Genomic DNA, 19,859 nt, shown 5'->3' with positions numbered 1-19,859 from the left:
TGCTGATAGCGTTAATCCCACGGAGTCTGTCATGCAGGAGGTCAGGCTGATAGCCCTCTCCTTGTGCAGGGCTCTGCCTCTGCCATTCCCGTGAAGGGTAATAGGAGCCAAGGGTGCACATTAAGGAATCAATTCTACAATCATAATTTGAGCAAAACCCACCGGGTGTTTTGCTTGCACATTTGGCTTCTTAGCCAAGATGGTCTCTATTTCATAAGCCTGTAATGACTCACCAGTGGTTTTGCTCTTGCAAGGAATGAGTATGTGCTCCTTCCTTCCTCACATCCTTCAGATAGTGAATGTACAGCACTTGGCTGCTTGTTCTGCAGTTATTATCTTATAAAGCACCATATGGAAGAATATTAAATAAAGCACTGGCTCTTTGAGTTCTGAGTGATGTTAGCTGATAGCACTAGTCCTTCTGAGGATGGCAGTTGTGCATTTCTGGCTGTCTCCCTACTGTCTGCTGCAGACTGTGTGCTGTGTCCCTCTCAGAAGGGCTGATGCAGGTAAGAGCCAGTCAGCACAAGAAGGACCTGGGGTCGATAAAACAGAATCAGATGTAGAACATGTTCCCAAATTGAGGAGCTCTCTGCAAGGCTCGTGCTGGCTGACTGCACTGTGTGTGCCTTGGTGGTGAGGGCTGTTCCCCCTCGGTGTGGCACTGTACTCCTCTGTGTAGCAGAGTTTTTTGGGTCACTGCCTTCCAGAAATGCATCTCTGGCTTTGGATGTACCCTTTCCTTGCCCAAAGTCTCCAGTTACATATGTAGCAGTAATGGTCACAAAAATCAGGTGTGCATGAGAATATGTGCCTGGTTCAGTCATGTTAAAAGTATGTAACTTTGCTGGTGGAGCAAATCAGATGTGTAATAGGTGGATGGTGGAGATGATCTTGTGGAGGTTTTAGAAGCAATTTATTACAGCTTTTGAACTTTCAGTGCTGGCTCCCTGATGTCAACATCTTATATTTAACAACTAGAAAAGCTGTTGTACTTACTGTGTTGTGCACTGGAATATAAGGTTTACCCTGGCTAATCCTTATATGTGTGTCTTACCCGTTTTTGATTAGGTTATTGAGGAGGCAGCTGTGCCTCGCAGAGGAAGTGTGCAGTGTCTGTCAGCTGTGCAGCAGTGGTGCTCAGCTCTGGGTTTCATGCTGAGCCCAGGCAGAACTCAGTGCTGATGTGATAAGGATAAGGTGAGCCTGGAGACATCTGCAGTCGTGGTCCCCAATGCTATTTTAGCAAGACCTTACTCCTGTGACTGTGGCATCTTTGCCTTCTCTCTCTCAAATCCCATCTTGGACCAACTACTCAGGATCTTTCCCATGTGCTTTGTGCCAGTGGTTTAACCTCTGCAGCCTGTGGTGTTTGCTGCTTGCCTGACCACACATGCATGCAGGGAGCCTGAATGCTACTCCCAAACTGTGCAAGGTGCATAAAATATCCCCAAAGGATCAAATCTCTTGCATTGCTGAGAGATGCTGTTGCGTGTCTGTTGTGCTAGAAAAGTTTCTAGTTTCAACTAGTTTGAGATCACTGTGAAGTAAGAACAAGATCATGTGTGGAATTAAGATCCCCTTAGGGTTGATTTTTTTCTCAATTAAAATTTCAAGTTTACAGCTGCTCACTTAAAGCAGGAAATGCATTTTACCACTTAAGAGTATGGCTGCGTCATTAACTTCATAATTGTAAGACTGTGTTATTGCACATTAAAACATCAGTAAAACTTACCTAAAGCATGGGGGTTTAAAGCAAAACTGACAAGCTGTACAAACCTGGTGTTTTAACAAACTAGCTAAACTATTTTGTCTGTGTATGGTCCTTAATTCAGGACTTTCTGTGGGTGCTCCCTCAGAGGTGCCTGCTTCCAGGTATCCCTGTGCCAGGGAAACACAAGGTTCCTGAATTATTAAAGCTCTGAAGGTCTGGAAGGAGGAGGCTGGTTTCCCAATTTAAAACCCATTTGGAGGGTGTGATGCAAAGGTCACTGGGGGACTATGTATGCTGGGAAGTTAGGGAGAGAGAGGGAAATAAAGGGAGAGAAGTGTGCCAAGGAAACAAAGAACTGTAGCAGGGGGCAGAAAAATAGAGCTGTGATTTTGTTTTCCTTTTTTTTTTGAGACAAATTTACTTGGCCTGAAAAGCCTTTAGGGTGGGACTGTGCTGTGTTTGTGCATCACCTGTCACAGTGGGATCACAGCTTCTGGCAGAATTTCCAAGGATGTATTGCAGTGTAAGTAATAATAATTAGCATGTCCTTAGGAAGCAGTCATGGTAGTATTTAGTTGGGGGGGGGAATAGAAAACAAAAGGAGAAGCATTATTAATTCCTTTAATACTACTTACAGTATCATTTGCCTTTCACAAAGGCATGGTGAGTGTAGGAGATGTGATACCAGGAGCCCATTTTAGTGTGAATCCCATCAGCTCCTCTGCGCTGGCCCCATCCCTGCAGCTGCTGAGAAGGATAGGGAGGGAGCAGGGCGAGCCCCAGATGTGGGTGAGATGTAAGATGTTGCCCAACTTCAGGATAATTTCTACAAGGTCCTGTGGAACACTTCCTATTTTTATGCATTTCAAAGAAGTTGAAAAGTAAAGAAAAATATAGCAGGCTCTGCAAGACTTGTCAGCTTGTTACCTTTTTAAACAGGAAGGTGAAAATGAGGTTTATGGAGAAATGAAGTGGGAATCAAAGGAAAGGGTGGTGATGGCTTCCTAAATTGTCTCAGAGTACCTCCTAGGCGCATCAAAGAAATACGGAGCAAATCCTCCCAAAGTTGAGCAGAGTGAGAAGTGGGAAATGAGGAAGCAGCCTGGGCATCTGATTTGGGTCACCGGGGGGGGGGGGGGGGGGGGGGGGGTAGTGCTAAGTACATGCTCTAATTAGCTGACTGGAAGACTTTCTCATGCCCTTCTAGGGGAAAAAGCTGCTATTGATGTGCTGATATTGTAATTCAACAGAGTCTATTCTTTGCCTGGGGAAAAAAACCCAAACCTTTTTCAACTTTGCATCATCTGAGCACCCCTGTTGTAATGCTGTATATGTGACTAGAAGAGTCTCGTGCCTCAGTGACAGTGTCATAAATTGGTACAGTCTGGTCAGAGCATTGTGTAGGATAAGGAAAGCAGCCCAGAAACAGCAACACTTAAGCTTTTAGGCATTTGAAGAGTTACAAAATGATGAAACAGAAATAATCCCAACAGTAAAGCTGTCTTATTGCACACTGAGCTATTGTGGTGTGTGTTCTCCAGGGGTAAGTACATGGTATCTCTTTTCTTATCCCTGCAATAGTGAGAGCTAAAATAAGTCTAGGAGATATGTTCAGAAAATAACCATCTTCAGGGTGTGCTTGCATGTTTTCATTTTAAGATGAATCTTGAAGTTTGTGTCCCTTCCTTAGTCCCTGAGCTTGCTCTGCAGTCTGACGCAGGCTTAAACCTCTGTGCCATGCGTGACAAAACCATCCCATGGACCTCTCGCCTCTGCAGAAAGGAGCTCTGTCCCAGCAAAACCAGTGACATGTGACAGGGAAGCAACCCTTGAATTCTTACTACTTTTGGACTATGTGTTTCTTTTGATGGATTTTTGGGAGAAAATGATGTGGAGCCTGCAAAAGGTGGAGTATGTAATGGCAGAGCAGCTGTATTTGGACAAAATGGGTCTGAAAAATGGGAGATGTTTTGAAGCAGCTTGCTTTGAGGGCATCTCGGATGCAATAGGAAGCTTTTGCCTTAGCCTTCCTGGAAAAAAAGGGATTTAATGTTTCTTCTAAGATACTACAAGATACCTTTTATTATCACATGTGGATGGTGAGGATGCTAACCCACAGCCTGGACAGGTTGTATTTTAAAGGTAAGGGAGGGATAAAATGTCCAAGGGACACCTCAAATTAGCTGAGGTGCAGACTGCTCGCCAGAAGTGCATGGAGCTGCTTTATGCTGAAAATGTGGAGAATGGAATATAGTCCCCAGTGAAGCATCCAGATTAGAAACAGGCATGCTGTTGCCATGCCATAAACAGGGTTTCTTCCTGAATGGGTGCCTGTGGCCATATCATCCAGGTTGTTGGACTGAAGACGTCCAGTAGCCTTTTAATTTTGAAAAGGGTGTTTGGGCAAAGCAATGTGCTGGAGGGTGGGTGACATATCTGTGTCTAGGTCTGTCTGCATGGGTTTGAGTCCTCTTGAGGTGGCCCTGGCTCTTGGGTCAGAGGTGGTCACTTGTATGTGTGCATGCATGGAGCAGGGCAGCTCCATGGGAATGGTATTTCACGAAAGAGGTGACAGGACAGCCCCAAGGGTGGGCTTGAACCCCGCCATGAGTCAGGGGCGCAATGCAGAAAGCACTGTGGGGAACAGCACCATGCTGCTGGAGGTTTTTGAAAGGCCCTTCTAGAGCAGGGAGAGGGTGTGGGAGCAACAGCAGGACCTGGGTGGCATTTAATGGAACCTGGAAACTTCTGGTTCAGCCCTCTGACTTCTAAGGGAAGACACAGGGGTTTTTGTTTCCCTTCTTGGTGTAGAGTTGCCAAAGAAAGAGTTTTCAAGGCTGAAATCTTTCTCTTAACAACCCATCTGGTTGTAGCAATCTTGTGGACCTTGAGAGCATCAGTCTCCCTGGGAATGTGAAAGGAGGCACAAACCAAGGCAATGCTTACGTATGGGTAAAAAGCAATACTCTGCGTTTATAACGTGGCTGTGGCCAAGTGATTTATTGGCTCACTGTCCTGGGAAAATGAGGCTTACTCAGCCATGCTGTCTGAGTGTCTGTTCCTCACCGCTGGCTCTCAGAGCTGGAGAGCACTCCTACTCATCTGAGGGTGTGTTCCAAGGGCACAAAACCCAAAATGCTTGGTGCCCTCCTGCCCTGTGCCCTTATTCCTGTACATGTGGCTGGTTCAACCCTTACTGGATAGATTTTTTTAAAAACAAAACCCAAACAGTTTAAACTCAGTCATTGTGCTGAGAAATGGGGTTCATGGGAGCTCTGGGAGAAGTCACAGGATGCTTCTGTTTGAAGCGGTGTTACGGTAGTTCCAGTTACAGCTGATTTCACTAAAAGTTGTGTTCTTTGTGCTGAGTTACAGTATGCTCTTAAACTAATATCCCCACCTGTATAAAGGGATACATTATTGTATCTGCATTATTTCTAGAAGATGGATTATACTTCTAGCAAGAGTTGCTACATTTTGTGCGAAACTCTTAAAATCCCAAACAACTTTTAACCAAACCCAGTTAATTACAGATACTGCATTAAAAAAAATGTTGCCAGCAGTTTCTGTGTTTCAATATTGCTGGTGAGGGTCCTATTCTCTTAAAAGTAAAGAGATGTTAGGAGTTTCTCATGGCTCAGCTGTGTTTTCTGCCCTCTCAGCTGTCCTGAAAACCCTTGGTTTTTGTCTTTTCCCTGGGTGTGTTCAGCAACCTTGTTTATAGTGGATCTGCACAAACAGCTGTCCTGGCTGAACCCAGGAGAGCCAAACTGCAGAGCAGGAGTGAGAATGTAGGTGGAAACATCCTAAATTGGGTCCCCACCATAATCCTTTGCAAAATTATGTAGCTACTACACCCCAAGTTACTACATTATTTCCCTGAGAGTAAGGAGATGTGTTGATATGGCACTTGACCTTCTCATACCGCTCCTGAGGTGGGTATAACTAAGCAGTTCACGTGCTGAGGACTGCACTCAGCATCACAAGCAGGTTTTGCTCGCTGTGCTGAGCCCCATGCCAGTGTGTGGGTGTTACTGAGCAAGCTACCAAAGCCAGAAATATCAGTATGTTTATGCTCTTGCTGTACCTGTGGAGCTGGGCGGTTGTGGTTAATGTGTGATGCTGATTTTTGGCAGCGTCCTCTCCTTGCAGAGCCTTCTGCAGCCCCCCAGGAAGGGGGATCACCACTGACCTGTGCAAAGACCCTATGCAATGCAATAACGTGGCAAATGGTGCTGGGGAAGCTGGAGCTGTTAATTTTGCTGCGTAGGCACAGTTGGTAGTCACTTCTCATGAAAGGGGAGAAAGTAGTTTATGGCCTGTTTGAAGAGAGATTTAAGTGTAGGCCTGATTTGAAGGCTGAGGCTAAGTACCCTTGTGAAAACAGAAAGAAGGGTGTTAACTTCTTTTGGAAAGCACTTGGAGATTTGCAGATGTGAAGTACTGAGAGCTCTGCATCTCTGAGGATTGTTATTAATTAGGGCGGTTGCAGTGAAGAGCTTCAGGCTATGGAGGAAGCTCTGCCATGGGCTCACCCCAGGCGTACACACGAGATTTGGATGTGGTCATGGCCCATGTGTAGGCATTGGGGTCAGTCCAGAACCACGTCCTGCAAGGAGCTGGTAGAGCAGGTCTCCCAGGAACAAGTATTTTGCTTGAGGAGTGGTGCTTCAAGCTTCCTTCCTTCCTATAGAATTGTTTAGGTTGGAAAAGACCTTTAAGATCATAAAGTCTGTTAACCCAACGCAGCCAAATTAACCACCAAACCATGTCCCCAAGTGCCACGTCTAAACATCTTTAACCTAAGATGAAGGCATTTTCTATGCTGTTGCCACAAGTGCTGCATGACTGCAGAAATAACAGTTTATTTCATAGCCTTCAGATGATTCCTCTGCAGGTATGATTTTAGTAGGCCAGGGTTGTAGTTTGCTTAAGAACTAATAAGGTTCGTCTAAACATGAGGTTTTACTTTGGCTCGGCATGCCTCATGCTCATGTCCTGCTCGGGTTATTTATCTGGGTGACTTGTAAAGTCACACTAACTCAGTGGAGGTCTGTCCTGTGTGACCTTGGGCACGTCTCCCCTTGCAATTAAACCTGGTGTTGCCTAGAGGCAGCCATCGACACAGGCAGTGCAGGCGTCCAGCCAGGCTGCTCATCCCTGCCACCCCTGTGTCCCCTGTCCCCTGCAGCGGTGCTCTGCAGTTTCAGGGCTGTGCTTGGGAAAAGCCTGTACCTGCCTCAAGGGAACATGGGGTTTTGAAGCACTTGAGCTCTGCTTCCTTGGAGAGCAGGTTGATGCTGGCTATGGGTGTGCTGTGCTTTAGCCCCAGCCAGAAACTAAGTACCAGGCAGCCACTCTCTCACTCCCCCCCCATCCCCCATGGCGGGATGGGGAGAACTGGGGGGGGGAAGTAAGCCCTGTGAGATAACAATAATTGTAACGAAGAGGAAAGGGAGAGAGAAAGAAAACCCAAGGGGTGAAAAACAAACCTCCAAGTGATGCACAGTATCACTGCTGACCCCCGGCTGACCAATGCCCAGACAGTCCCCAAGCAGCGATCGCCTGGCCCTGGCCAACCCCCTCCCCCAGCTTATATATTGAGCGTGACATTCTATGGTATAGAATATCCCTTTTGCTAGTTTGGGTCAGCTGTCCTGGCTCTGTCCCCTCCCGGCTTCTTGTGCACATCCTCGCTGGTGGAGCATGGGAAACTGAAAAGTTCTTGATTTAGAGTAAGCGTGACTGAGCAACAACTAAACCATCAGTGTGTTACCAGCACTGTTCTCATCAAAAATTCAAAACACGGCACTGCACCACCTAATAAGAAGAAAATTAATTATATCCCGGCCAAAACCTGGACAGGGTGTCTTGGTTTTTGTATTTTTTAAAAATTGTTAATTTTTTTACAAAACTTTTGCAATATTGCATTGTAAAAAGCAATATCAGAGATGCAGAGAAGTCAAGTGGCCAAATGTGCAGAGGTCACTGGTTACAGATGTACATAGTGTCTGTTGTGCAACTTGTTCCTTTGGAGATCTTCATTTTATGTGAGCTGCGCTTTCTGAGCCCTGTGCAGTCCCAGATGCACAACAATTACCAGTTCATCTTTTTCTACACAGTGCAGACAGCTAGGAATTCATATAGGGATGCAGTTGGTGCAAGAATAGAAATCCCTGTCTCTGGGTTACTGCAGGGCTGAGCCTGCTTTCCCATCGTTGGGCCCATGGCAGCGAGTGACTGCAAGCGTCCCATCATTTAGCATGTTAGCGCTACACACGTGCGTGCTTTCCTGGCTGTGTACGCCACCAGGGATTACCAAAGCAGACCAGCGTGATGGATGATGGTCTCTGTGCAAGGCCAGGCTGGATGGGGCTTGGAGCAATCTGGGCTGGTGGAAGGTGTCTCTGCCCATGGCAGGGGGTTGGAACGAGGTGGTCTTTAAAGTCCCTTCCACCCCAAACCATTCTGTGATTCTATGAAAATGAAGGTATCTTTGAATTTCCTTTTCCTCCTCTCCTCTGCTTGCTGCCTTATAAGTGGAAAAGAAAGTTACAGTGGGGAAAAAAGTATGTTTTTTTACTTCTGTGAAGTTCGCAGCAGAATCAAAACCTAAGCTTTCTCAGACTGACTTGCCAGCAGCAGCGCAGGGTGCGCAGAGCAGAGCTCTATTCCGTGGCACGGAGGTGGTGGATGTGGCACCTGGAGATGGGCTGTGAAATCATATTAAACACATAGAGACTGTTGGCAAAGGAGCTGAATGAGTTCTCCCTGCTTGTCTGAGCTGTGGTCCAAGGCTTGGCACCTCTGGCTCTCCATCTGCTGAATCTGAGGCAGTCTGAATGAGTTCGGGAGGATGAGGGATGGGCTCTGGGTCCTGCACAGAGCCCTGCAGCTGTGGACCTTCATTACCATTAGCAACACTCCATGTTCAGAGTCAGGGGAATGCCTGCTCCCATTTGTCATACAAATGATTATTTTTTTTGTGCGAGTCTATGCCCATAGGTACAACTGATTGCAGTGTTAGAAATGTCTTGGCATGAGATGCTGTAGTCCTTTTTTGTAGTGTATCCTTGAAGACCTAGAGCAGGGAGAGCTACCCAGCCTGTTGCCACGTGGGGCCCTTTTGTATGTAGATCCTCTTATTTGCTAATGGGATTTAGACTTCCATCTAACTAACCTGAATGCTTGCCCGAAGGTAAAGCAGTCTTTTATACCTTGCAAAAGCAGTACGTTAAATGAAGTGGCAAGCAGGTGGAGGCTTTACATACCACATTGTCTGTACTGTCAATGCAGAGTACTGCAAAAAATTGCATGTAGCCCTGTGGCGGGTGCCAGGTTCCCCTTGAAAGGCTTCACTTAATCCAGTGGCACTGAAAAATGTGCTCTGCTCGCCTGCAGCTGCTTTTGTCAAAGCAGGAAACAGAGTAAAGTGAGGAGTGTGTGGGATGGTGCAGGGGCAACACTTGCTGAGCAGCTGGGATGTGCATGTGACTAACAGTGTCATGGAAGATGTCCTGCCTTCAAACTTGAGGTCAGATGGTCCGCTCCAGTTCTTACTTCAAGAACTGAGGTGCAGGAGAGAAGCTATAGGAAGGGTGCTGGCTTTTCTTTATGGTTTGCTTAGCTGTGTGTGTATCTAGGAGGCTCGATTATTTCCAAAATGTTGGCAGGTGAACAAGTGGTGCTTCAAAGTCCATCGACTTACAGATATTGAGTTAAAAGTTGTCATGCAATAAGAGAGAACTGTGGGATAAGGTTAACATATACGAATGTCTACATATATAACAACTCTTATATATAAAACTGTCCTGTATTTACAGGATTGTGGTATCAAATGTTGGCTTGGAGAAGATGCATCAGGAAGTCAATCACGTCCCCACTTGGGCACCAGATGAAGCTCACGTAGACTGAGCCTGGGGGAGCAGCTTCTTTCAGGGCTTCCCATGTATCCACCAAGATGTGATTCCTTCATGGGCTGGTTCAGAGCTGCTGTGCTGCCCCATGGAGGAACTGGCCCCTTTCTGAGCAAAGGAGATGTCAGTGTGGCTTTTCCAGGGGTGTTATGTTTGCTTTCAGCTGTGCACATCTGGCAGAATTGCCTCACCTAAGCTCCTGACTCCAAGCTTTGCATGGAGACCTCCGAAAAAACCTTCTTCTACCCTCTGTGGGACCCAAACTTCCCTTCGTTCCTTTGAACCCATCCTTACGTGCTTCCTGGCCATGCTGATCTCCTGCTCCCTCCCACGCTGTGGTGTCCCCTGAAGATTCTGGGGTGGCCTGGAGAGAGACCCACTCCAGTCTGCAGCTTTGAGGAATCTGCTGTGGAAGTACAGGAGTATTTGGGGGCTCCTTGTAGGTCCAAGGCTTTAAGGTAGTGTCAGGATGGCAGGATTGAGCTCCTTCTGAGTTTATTCCTTTGCTCACAGCAGTGACAGACGGAGCCACAGCTCAGTGAGGTGTGTGGTGTGAGCAGTTATGGGTTGGTCTTGCCTCCTGCCCTTCTACTGCTAAAAATACCCCTATTGGCCTTGGCTGCACTAAAGTTTCTTGTGAGGACTTCTACTTTCTCAAATAAGCAGTGAAGGGGTAGAAATTTACTTTGCAGTGGAATTTCCCTTCCCCTACAGCCAAAGTTGTGGAGGGGGGGCAGTACCCAGGGGCAGAGTACAGCTGAACCTGCTGACTGCAAAAAACATCCTTGATATTTCATTTTCTTAAAATCTTTTTATAGCAACCCCTTGGCTACAAAGGCTATGCAGTGATGTGCCAGCCTGCATCTGCTGCGTGTGTGTGATGGTGACGGCAAGGAAGAGTGAGTGACGCTTATGTGTGAGGACTCTTCACAAGTGTAGCAGAGCTCCTTGCATTATAGAAATTACATAGGTCTATTGCCATAATGATCTGAGCTGGACAGGTTAGAAGGTTTTCCAGTTGGGATGGAGTTCTGTGTAGAGCTATAGATAGGGGAAGGAGGGCTGGAAACCTTTGGCTTGTTTTCTATTTTCTGTGCAGGGTGTGAAAGACTTATGAGCGATCCAGCATTGTAAATGTCTTTATGCAATGTCTCTTTTCCACTTGCTCAGGGTCTGAGGCGTTGGAGGAGCTTTGCAGCTCTGTGCTTTTCATGTGTCAAGTCAGTACTGTGAGAGAGAATCTCGTTTAGGGTGCATCATTTATTGCTTCATCACAATGTAGCATGGTAGAAGTGTTAGAGCTACATAAACACGTTGTTTTTCTCTGTATTCCTGGCTATGGTAGGTAGGTCTTGTGGAATTATGTTTGTGTGACATGTTCCTTTATCACAGGGAAATAGCTTTCATTTTGTGTGAATTGAATAAAAATGTGCAGAATGACATCATGCTGCTTAAGCAAATGGCAACAGCAAAAGTTGAACTAGTTCAGCATGTTGGCTTTTTATAGCACATGAATGAAATTGCTCACTAGAGCAGCTGTGAGTTGAAGAGTTCTTAACCATACATATTTCAGGTAAATCAGTTCTGAAAAGTCCTTTTTAAAGTCTCCAGGGGGAGAGAGAGCAAGGAAAAAGAAGTCAAATTGAAGATTATTTTAAGGCACATTGTTTCTTGCTATGGAGAACAGTGCAGGGCTATGAAGCTCAGGAGACTGAACATCAAAATTACCATCCTGTTACATAAGTGCTAAATAAAGAATATAATCAAGACTTTGCAAGAAAATAGTTCAGATCATCAGATGGAATGCAAGAGTTACTTTGAATTTCCACAGACACTTGACTGTCTATAAACACAGCACAGTTATCCTCCATGCATGTGCCTTGGGCACCCATGATCCTTGCAGGAGAGCCACCTCTTCCTCTTGCCAGGCTCCTTCAGGAGCTGTTCCAGCTTTTTCCAGCCAACAGCTTGCCTCTGGATGTGAAGCAGTTATGCATGTGGTGGTTGTGTGGCAAGCTTTAATTCCCTTGGCCACGCTTGTATTGGCAGGGTGTTTTTTTGGCCATGGGAGGTGTGAATCCATGGAAAAGCTGTGGGTAGGATTGCAAGTTTTTATGGATCAGCACTCTCAACCCTTCAAGGTCATCCTGAACTCCAGGCTCTCGGGCCTGGATCTGTTGTGGTACCCAGATGAGCTCACCTCTCATGGTGACATCTTGACTTGTTAACACTGCTTTGCCCCCCTGGCTTGTGGCCCGGGCAGGCTGGGAGGAGGGTTGGATGGCTAGTGTGGCTGACTAGTGAGCATCACCTGGTGCTGGGGTTGAACAGCTTTAAGCTGTTTTTTTAATGGTTGTTGCTCGTATTTATTTACAGGAAACATCACACCTGTACAAGGGGGTCTCTTCCATGCTAATGTGCAACAGGGAGAGCAGAAGTTGTGACTTAGCCCTAAACAAGGGCATGAGCATGACCTCCCTAGGTCAGACTGTCCAGTGTCTTCCCTTCACAGCAACCTGTGGCAGATGATTCCAGAGTATAAGGACCCTTCTGGAAACTGTGCTTCGCCCATGTGCCCTCCTGACTTCTGCCACCTCCGCAGGATTTCCTGAAGTGCAGGTTGCACACCTATCTGTGCATTTAAGCATCTCAAATGAGCCTTTCCTTCTTCGCTTCTCTGCACTGCTTTTGAAACACTTCCTATTTTGGTCTTCAAAATATTCTCTGAGTGAGCTACACAATTTCCTTGCTTGGTGTGAAGCAGCAGACCCACAATTTCATTGCTGCCTCCCAGTTCTTGTGTTACGAAAAACAATGCAGGTTCACTCTGCCACCTTCTCATGATATTAATGATTTTGAGAGACTGCAGCACCAGATGAGGCTGGATGGAGGAAGGATGGCTGCTGCCATTTCCCTTTGCAGTGCACAAATAACAGACTGATGCTGGCTCTTCCAGCAGATGACAGAAGTGCTCATGCACCACACTGGATAGCGTGGAACTGAGGGCATTTGAACGGGACTGCATTTTTTGGCAAAAGTCCATATTCTGGCAAAAAAAAAAATTCCTGGACCTTAAAGTTTGAAGCAACCTGTGAAATCAGCTGATTTATTTCTGATGTAACATGGAGGCCTTTAAAGATGCATATGTGTTTCTAAGGGGTGATCCTATAGTCAGAGATGGAATACCCATATGGAGCAGAGTGATGCTTTCAGAGTTTTGCTTGGTTGGTTTGTTTTTTTTAGTACTTTGCACACTTCTGTTCTGGTTTTGAATGATCCAAAAGGTTCTTTTTCAATTAGTTGTGTTGCAGTTTTATTAAATGACAGAGGGATAGAGGAAGACTCCTAACTGCACACAGGCTTCATGTCTATGTGCATGTCCCACCTCCTGTGAACACAAGTTCTGAAGTTGCTGATATTCTTTGCAAAGTGCTTTGGAGCCTGGGCAGGAAAGATGAGTGTGAGTAGTTATTGCTGGTGATAACTTCGAGGAATTTATTGAAGGACTAACAGTATTTTTTCCTCTTCTCCTCAAGACCCTGTCAGCTCCATTTGAAAGGCTTAGGATGGTGGCACAGATAGCATCTGAACTTTCAGTTGCTTTTAAAGGAAATTTATGGTTCTCATGATAGTATGGAAGAGTTTGACAATGTGACTCTTATGGGTTTGAAAAGCAATAACTTTGAATTTACTTCTAAGAACTCTTGATGTACTGGCCGTTCCCATGGGTTGAGTATTGTCCAGGAACTGCAGTATATCACATGCCCCAAAACACATCAAATCAGATTTAATGGAGCTGGTGAGCACTTGAGGTCAAAGGAAATAGCTGGGAAAAAGCTGAAAATCAACATGACTGGAGGAGCGAGGAACAAAATCCAAAGACTGCAGCAGAGACCCTGCTCTGGCAGAGTGGGGTTGCTTGAATCCTCCTTGGGGGTAAATGGGTTTCAGAAAGGACAGTGCAAGTGGGGAAACGAATTGAAGCTTCCAAAATGTCAACAGCAGCAGAGTGAGCCAGAGAGCTGCTGGCTATGGTGAACAAAATGGAGGTTCCCAACACAAGTGAGGTGTAAAAAGCCATCTGTAGGGGACGGACTAGAAGTTAAAGCATCCCAGTACTGTGGTGTACCTGGAGGAGATGAGCAGGTGGGCAAAGCTCAAAGCAAATGCATGACCCCAGCCCAGGTGCTTGGATCCTTCATGAGAGCATCTGGATCCCACAAAATCCAGTCTCCAGTTTGGCTGGTCTCTTGGTTTCCAGTCTGTGTCACCTCCAGTTAAACTCGGCGTGCTCAGGAATGCCCACCTGGCATGGAGCAGTGTGGTTAAACACACAGACCTCTGCTCAACCTCGACAGGAGGGGTGGGCATGTGTGGCACTGCCTGTTGGCTCAGGCCCCCAGCTACTGGGGATGCCGGAGCTGTGCCCAGGTAGCTGGGAGAGCACTGCTCAGCCTGGGCCAAATCACTTTGTGGATCATTCAAACAGCTCATCTGTAGAGGTGACCTACCAGGGATGTCCCCTGGTGCTGCTTCACTCCCTGGGGTTGGGCGCATCTGCTGAGCCTTGTGCCCGAATCCTCAAGCACCACCGTGCTTGAACTCAGCATGGTCTGTAACCTGCAGGCCAGCTGTCCTGCTTTAGAGAGCTGGGCAGAGGAGAATGCCGTTTCAGGGTATTGCATGCTTTTTCTTCCTTTTTTTTTTGTTTGGCATGGAAATAATCGTGCAATAAGAGAGCAAGAACACTCTGGCAGCTTTGTGGGGTTCCTCTCTAACTCTAGTATTGAAGACCAATTAATCAATGTAAAAAGTAATTATGACATTAAACGACCAATGACAGAACTTATGTTTTCCCACCCACAAGCTTCCGTGATTTTCCAAAGCTGCTCTTCTCCTGAATATTGCAGTGTGGTGGGAGATCTGATGCTGTTTTCCAGCATCCTGTCTTCACTTTTTGAATCATTTCTGTAACTTTCAGCAGGGCAGTCACTTGCCTCCTGGCATATGGAATAACTGGAGACATTTTGGTAATCATGAGGGGGGGAATTATTTTCTTGAAATAGAAGTGTTGACATCTGCTTCAGAAAATAACAAATGTTCAACCAAATAAACTCATTAAATACCCCTTGAGTGCCATGGCAAAACTATAATTGTGCATCCTGAGCTTGCATGCAAGGATTGCTAATTATTCTGCAGTTTTCACTCTTAGATGAGTGTCACAATAATGAATATTTATCAAAAGGTTCCCAGTGGTTTGTTTCTGAGGGGTTTGATCATGACAGTCTCACACTGCTGGTATGTGAAACAAATACCCAGTATATTTATGGAAATGCTGGTAATCACCCTAGCAGTAAAATGGAATAGTTATGCTGTCTGTTGTACGATGGCCATCCTTAAAGGTACTAGTTGAGACTGGGGCTCCAGCAATTCTAACAATACTTACATACCTACGTAAAGGAGGTCCTTATTTGTTTTATATATATATTTTGTATATCTCATGTAGTCTATGTAGTAAAAATACAGAGTTGATATACCTAAAAGCATTACAGCAAATTAGACAGAAGGTTCAGAAAACTTCCCTGCCTTCGTTTGGAGCTGGCCATCAGGCAGAGTTCAGCTCTCATATTTTTTTTTACATGAATAATTTATTCACATGAAAATAGCTCTTGGATATAGCTCCATGTGAGAAATGGGGAAAGAACCTGGACAACTGCAAGGGTTCCTTTCAGCTGATATCTTATTAAAACGTTTTTGTTGTGTCCCAGTATTTTTATTTCGAGTTTTTTTATATTTAATGAAGAGATTAAAGCAGAGCACAACAACATAAATATTTTGGGTTTGAGTAAGAGGATCAAAAGTGGTGATGTGTCAAGAAAATCAAAACCCCAGTGGTGGTAACAAATTCCATTTCTGTTCAGCTTAACCTAAATATATTTTCTTTTCCCCCCAGTTTGGTGAGTGAATCAAAACAATCAATATTTTCCCAGCTCCAGAACTGGGTCAAAAGGAGATTAAATTATTTCTGACATACAGTTAGCGGCAGCATTAGGAGCTGAACATACGTGCTGAGTGCACCCACCTCCTCCTGAATAACTAAACACTTGTTTATATTGCGTATCTAGAATTGAGGGCTGCAGTAGTGGAAGGGGAGATTCATATTTACTTTTCGCTTTACAGATATGTTAACGTAAGGCTGGCCGAGGCATGTGGCTGTGGGTCAGAACAAGCTGCCCCGACCCAGCGCTGTCGGTACTTGGCACCTATGGCTGGTTTGTCTTTGCTAGTTGTCTCCATAATCTCAACTGGTCATTTCCATAGCTGTAATGCTTTAAATGCAAGGCAATCTATGTGAATAACTTTCAGATTAAACATCTGAATATTGCCCATTCCAAATAACAGGTTTTGCAGCCTGGAAATGTGCAAACCTGTCTTTGCTTTGGTATGGGAAGCAGCACTGAGGCATCGGATGGTTAAATGCCTCCTCTCTGTTTAAGGCAGAGATGAGCATGGGATGGTGGTGGGGGGTGCTGCTGTGTGTCCAGGGGCTGCGCTTTGTAGGGAGCAGGAGCTGGCAGTAAAAAATGAAGTTTTTATATGTAGTGAGTGCACAGGATGAAGGTTTGCCTGCATTTCGGGGCTGACACAGTCATTGATTTGCTCAAAGCTTTCACTGTTTCTTTCAGATAAGACGTAACACAAATGGGGCTATCTGAAGAAATAGGAAGCCTTTACTGGGATGACATCTTCCATGTCTAGGATTTATAAACAGGCAGTTCTTTTCTTCAGGAAAAATAATTGTATCTTCTGTGTATTTTATGTATTTATTTTGCATTGAGTGGTTATGGCTGACTTGTGACAACAAAAGGAAAAAACCCAAACTGTCATTCAGCTTTCTGGATACCATAGATATACATGTCCATTTGGCAGATTGCATCCTCATCCTTCATTTCTCCGTGACAGGGCCCTTGCACTTCAGAACTGAACGCAGTTATCTTTGCTGGGATCCCAGAAATGTTTGAACAGTCACAGATGCAGACTGGAATGCTGCAAATGATGATGCATCCAGCAGTAACCCTTCAAGTGGGACTGGTGGAGCCTTATCCTTGCTTAGAAAGGTGCCTTTGTATCCATGCCGAGAGAAGAACAGATCTACTGTTTCATCATGGGTGTTGCTGGCCTTGGCAACCTCTGTTTGACAGGGAAGGGTCCACAAGTATGTGGTTGTACTTAAAATCATCAGTGTAGCTTCAGCCTCATCTGCAGTGATCGTGGGACTGGGCAGCACTCTGGAATCATGGATTTTAAAAGTGGGGAAAGAAATTTCTTCCTTGTCTGTGCTTGTGTGTATGGCTTTCTCTTTTGCAGTGGAGGGCTTCCATGCCTGGAAGAAAATACAACCAAAACAATTGCTACCCTTTAAGCTGAGCTGGTGACTTGGTTATATGCTGCGGGTAAGGCAAATATTGGGGAACAGCCATACTCTGGCAGCACTGGAGCAAATCTCAAAGTAGGCAGTGCTTTATTTATTCATGAGTAATTAAGGCCGCAGCTGCTGAGGTCCCTTCACCATGTGAACAGACCCACTTTTTTGATTGCTGCTAGAGGAACGTGTTAGGCTGGGCTGGGAGTGTGGCGGAGGTGGCACTGGTCTTCCATGGTGTGGAAGGTTTTTTAGGTTGGTTTACCTAATTGCATCTCTGCAATGTGAGATAGCATGTGTGACCTTACCCACTCCCAGCGTGTGAAGCTTCCTGCAGTCCCGGCCAGCTGTACAGCTGGAGATGAAAGTTGGGGCAGGAGGGTTGTTTAAGCAGCCTTGGATCAGGCCCTCTGGCTTCATGTTACTGTAGTCTTTAATTAGATAAGTGTGAATTGCTTTCTCAAGATCACCAGTCATCAGCACAGAACAGGAACCTTGTTTGAGATATTCTTCTCTCCTCATTCTGTGGTGTTTTCTTTCTTATTATTTTAAACCTGAACAGAAAATGAAAGTGGTGCTTGATCTGGGTTGCGTCCTCAGTCGCATTGTTAGTAGCACAATAAATAAATTGGGGTGGCATAGGAGTCATTGTTGGGCAGGAACCCAGCCAGCCTCATAGCTGCAGGTGCCCCTCACTATCCAGAGACACCACAGGACCATGCTGCTGCTCAGAATATACGGCTGTGAATTTCTGCATCTTATCACTGTAGGATCCAGCTGCTCATTAATGACTTGTGGAGGAGGAAAAAACCCAGCAACCTCTCAAGAGCTGCATCTGCACTTCTGGTTCTGCTTAACTTCCCCATGTAACACCTTGTGCCTCTCTTCTGGTGTTTTGGAGGCACTAGGTTGTCACCACTGCTGGTGACAGCCATAAACCAGTCCATCAGCAGACAGCACTGCACGGTGGTAATGTTATTCCCCAGAACAACAAATAAATAAAAACTAATACCAGGCGAGCAACTGCTGATTTAGGATGTGTGAACATTCATCAGAGCTACAGAAGCAGCTGGCATCACTATTTTTTTTTTTTAATGCTTGTATTAATGGCATCAGAATGGCTGTGAGGTCCTCCTGGGAGACAGTGGGGAGGCTGCATGCCTGCTAGCAGGTCCAGGCAGTACAGGATCACCAGGGTTGAGCATGGTGATGGGGTGCTGGTGTGTATTTCTGCATGTCCCTGTGTACTGGGAACGTGAGGGACTCAGCCAGGTCCTACTGACTTCTGTGTGTTGGGTTGGATGTTCTGCAGGTGGTTCTGAAGCCTACTAAGAAGCTGCAGGCTACTATGGCTGTTTGCTTCTTGGGTTGACTTGGCAGACTCCAGCAATGGCAATGCTTGTTTAGTGTTCAGTGCCCAATTAGAGGTCAGAGTCCTTGCATTTAAAGATGCTGGGGGTTTTAAGATTCCTATTTTATTTTTCATGGTGATAACAAGTTGCTAAATATTATTCCTGCAACTTACATGTCTGTGAGACATAAATTCTCAGTATACATAGCAAGCCACAAATACACATGCAGCAAAAGACTTTTTTTTTTACGCTTTTGGAGGTCACATACCTTGTATCTAAGCTAACAGCAGTCCGTACAGAAACACAGGCTTTGACTGCAGTCTAAGCAAGTGATATTGGTTTAATGTTTGAATGGGTAAACGCTTCCAAGTCCCCTTAGGTTATCTCTGTGCATCTGCAGCCGCTCCTTGTAATCTCATCTAATCTCTGTGTATGCAGAATGGTATAAACTGAAATGATTGTCCTGCCTGTCAAGCATTTTCTGTTTCCTCTAGAAACAAAAAATAATTTTTATGGATTTTATGGTTTGTGGCTAAAACTGGCTCCAGCCCATCATGAAAGTGCCAGAAATATGTTTTAAATCTCTGAAGTCAACTTTTCCATAGACTCTTTTCTGCTTCTAGGTGAGGTTGAGGTGTTAAACGCCGCTAGAGGTAGCTTCAGTAGATAATGTGTCCCCAGCCTGTGCTCTGGCAGGGTGACACTGATGGTTCCCTGAAAAACTTGGTTTTTTTTTTTTTCCGAGGCAGGATTTTGCTTGTTCTTTTTTTGTTTCATGTGGCAGAAAGAAGATGCTATCTCACTTGCCATTCTCGTGAATGCAGTGGCCTTTCTGGCCATGTACTTTGCCAGTGCTGACAGCTCTGTGAGCAGGTTTGCTGATCTCCCAGAACATCTCCCTAGGGACGGGGGAGCTGCAAAATCTCCACTTCAAAAGCATTAAGCCCAATCCAAAGGAACAAGAAAACCAATGCGCACATGTTGGCAAATGGCTCCCAGCCTCATCAGGATAACTAAAACACTTGCATTTCCACCACAATATATTGTGGGATTAATGAGTGGGGTTTACAATTCTAAATGCAGGCATAATGCTATTTTTTGCGGTGTACAATTTTTTCAGGTAGTGGTTAGGTGGGCAGAGTGGTCTTCTGGTCCATAAATTGTTTATGGCTGGGATGATGATGGGAGGTTCAGAGTAATCACTGGTACTTGTTATGACACCACCTCTTTCTGCTTTTTCTGAGCGCTGATGTGGTTTGGTAGCTGCTGTTTGGGTGTCTGAGGTGAGGAGCAGGGCTGTCCCATGAAGTTGTGTCCATGAAGTGTTGCATCCTTGGTACTGCTGAGCTTGTCCCAGCCACGAAGGTCTCAGGGTGTGTTAGTGTTGGTAAGGCTGTGGAAATTAGTTTCATAATTACAAATTGGATTTTAATTGGAAGCCTGAATGGTGTAAT

At 45.5% G+C, this 19,859-nt stretch overlaps 1 protein-coding gene across 1 annotated transcript in view; it reads left to right on the top strand.

Moving 5' to 3' along the window:
* Positions 1-19,859, top strand: part of MDGA2 (MAM domain containing glycosylphosphatidylinositol anchor 2) — a 393,582-nt gene that overhangs the window by 20,067 nt on the left and 353,656 nt on the right. The window lies entirely within an intron of this gene.

Source organism: Falco naumanni, chromosome 7, assembly GCF_017639655.2.
Source record: "Falco naumanni isolate bFalNau1 chromosome 7, bFalNau1.pat, whole genome shotgun sequence".
Taxonomy (NCBI): domain Eukaryota; kingdom Metazoa; phylum Chordata; class Aves; order Falconiformes; family Falconidae; genus Falco; species Falco naumanni.
The sequence above is the reverse complement of the archived record's forward strand: the minus strand, read 5'-3'. Positions and strand labels throughout refer to the sequence as shown.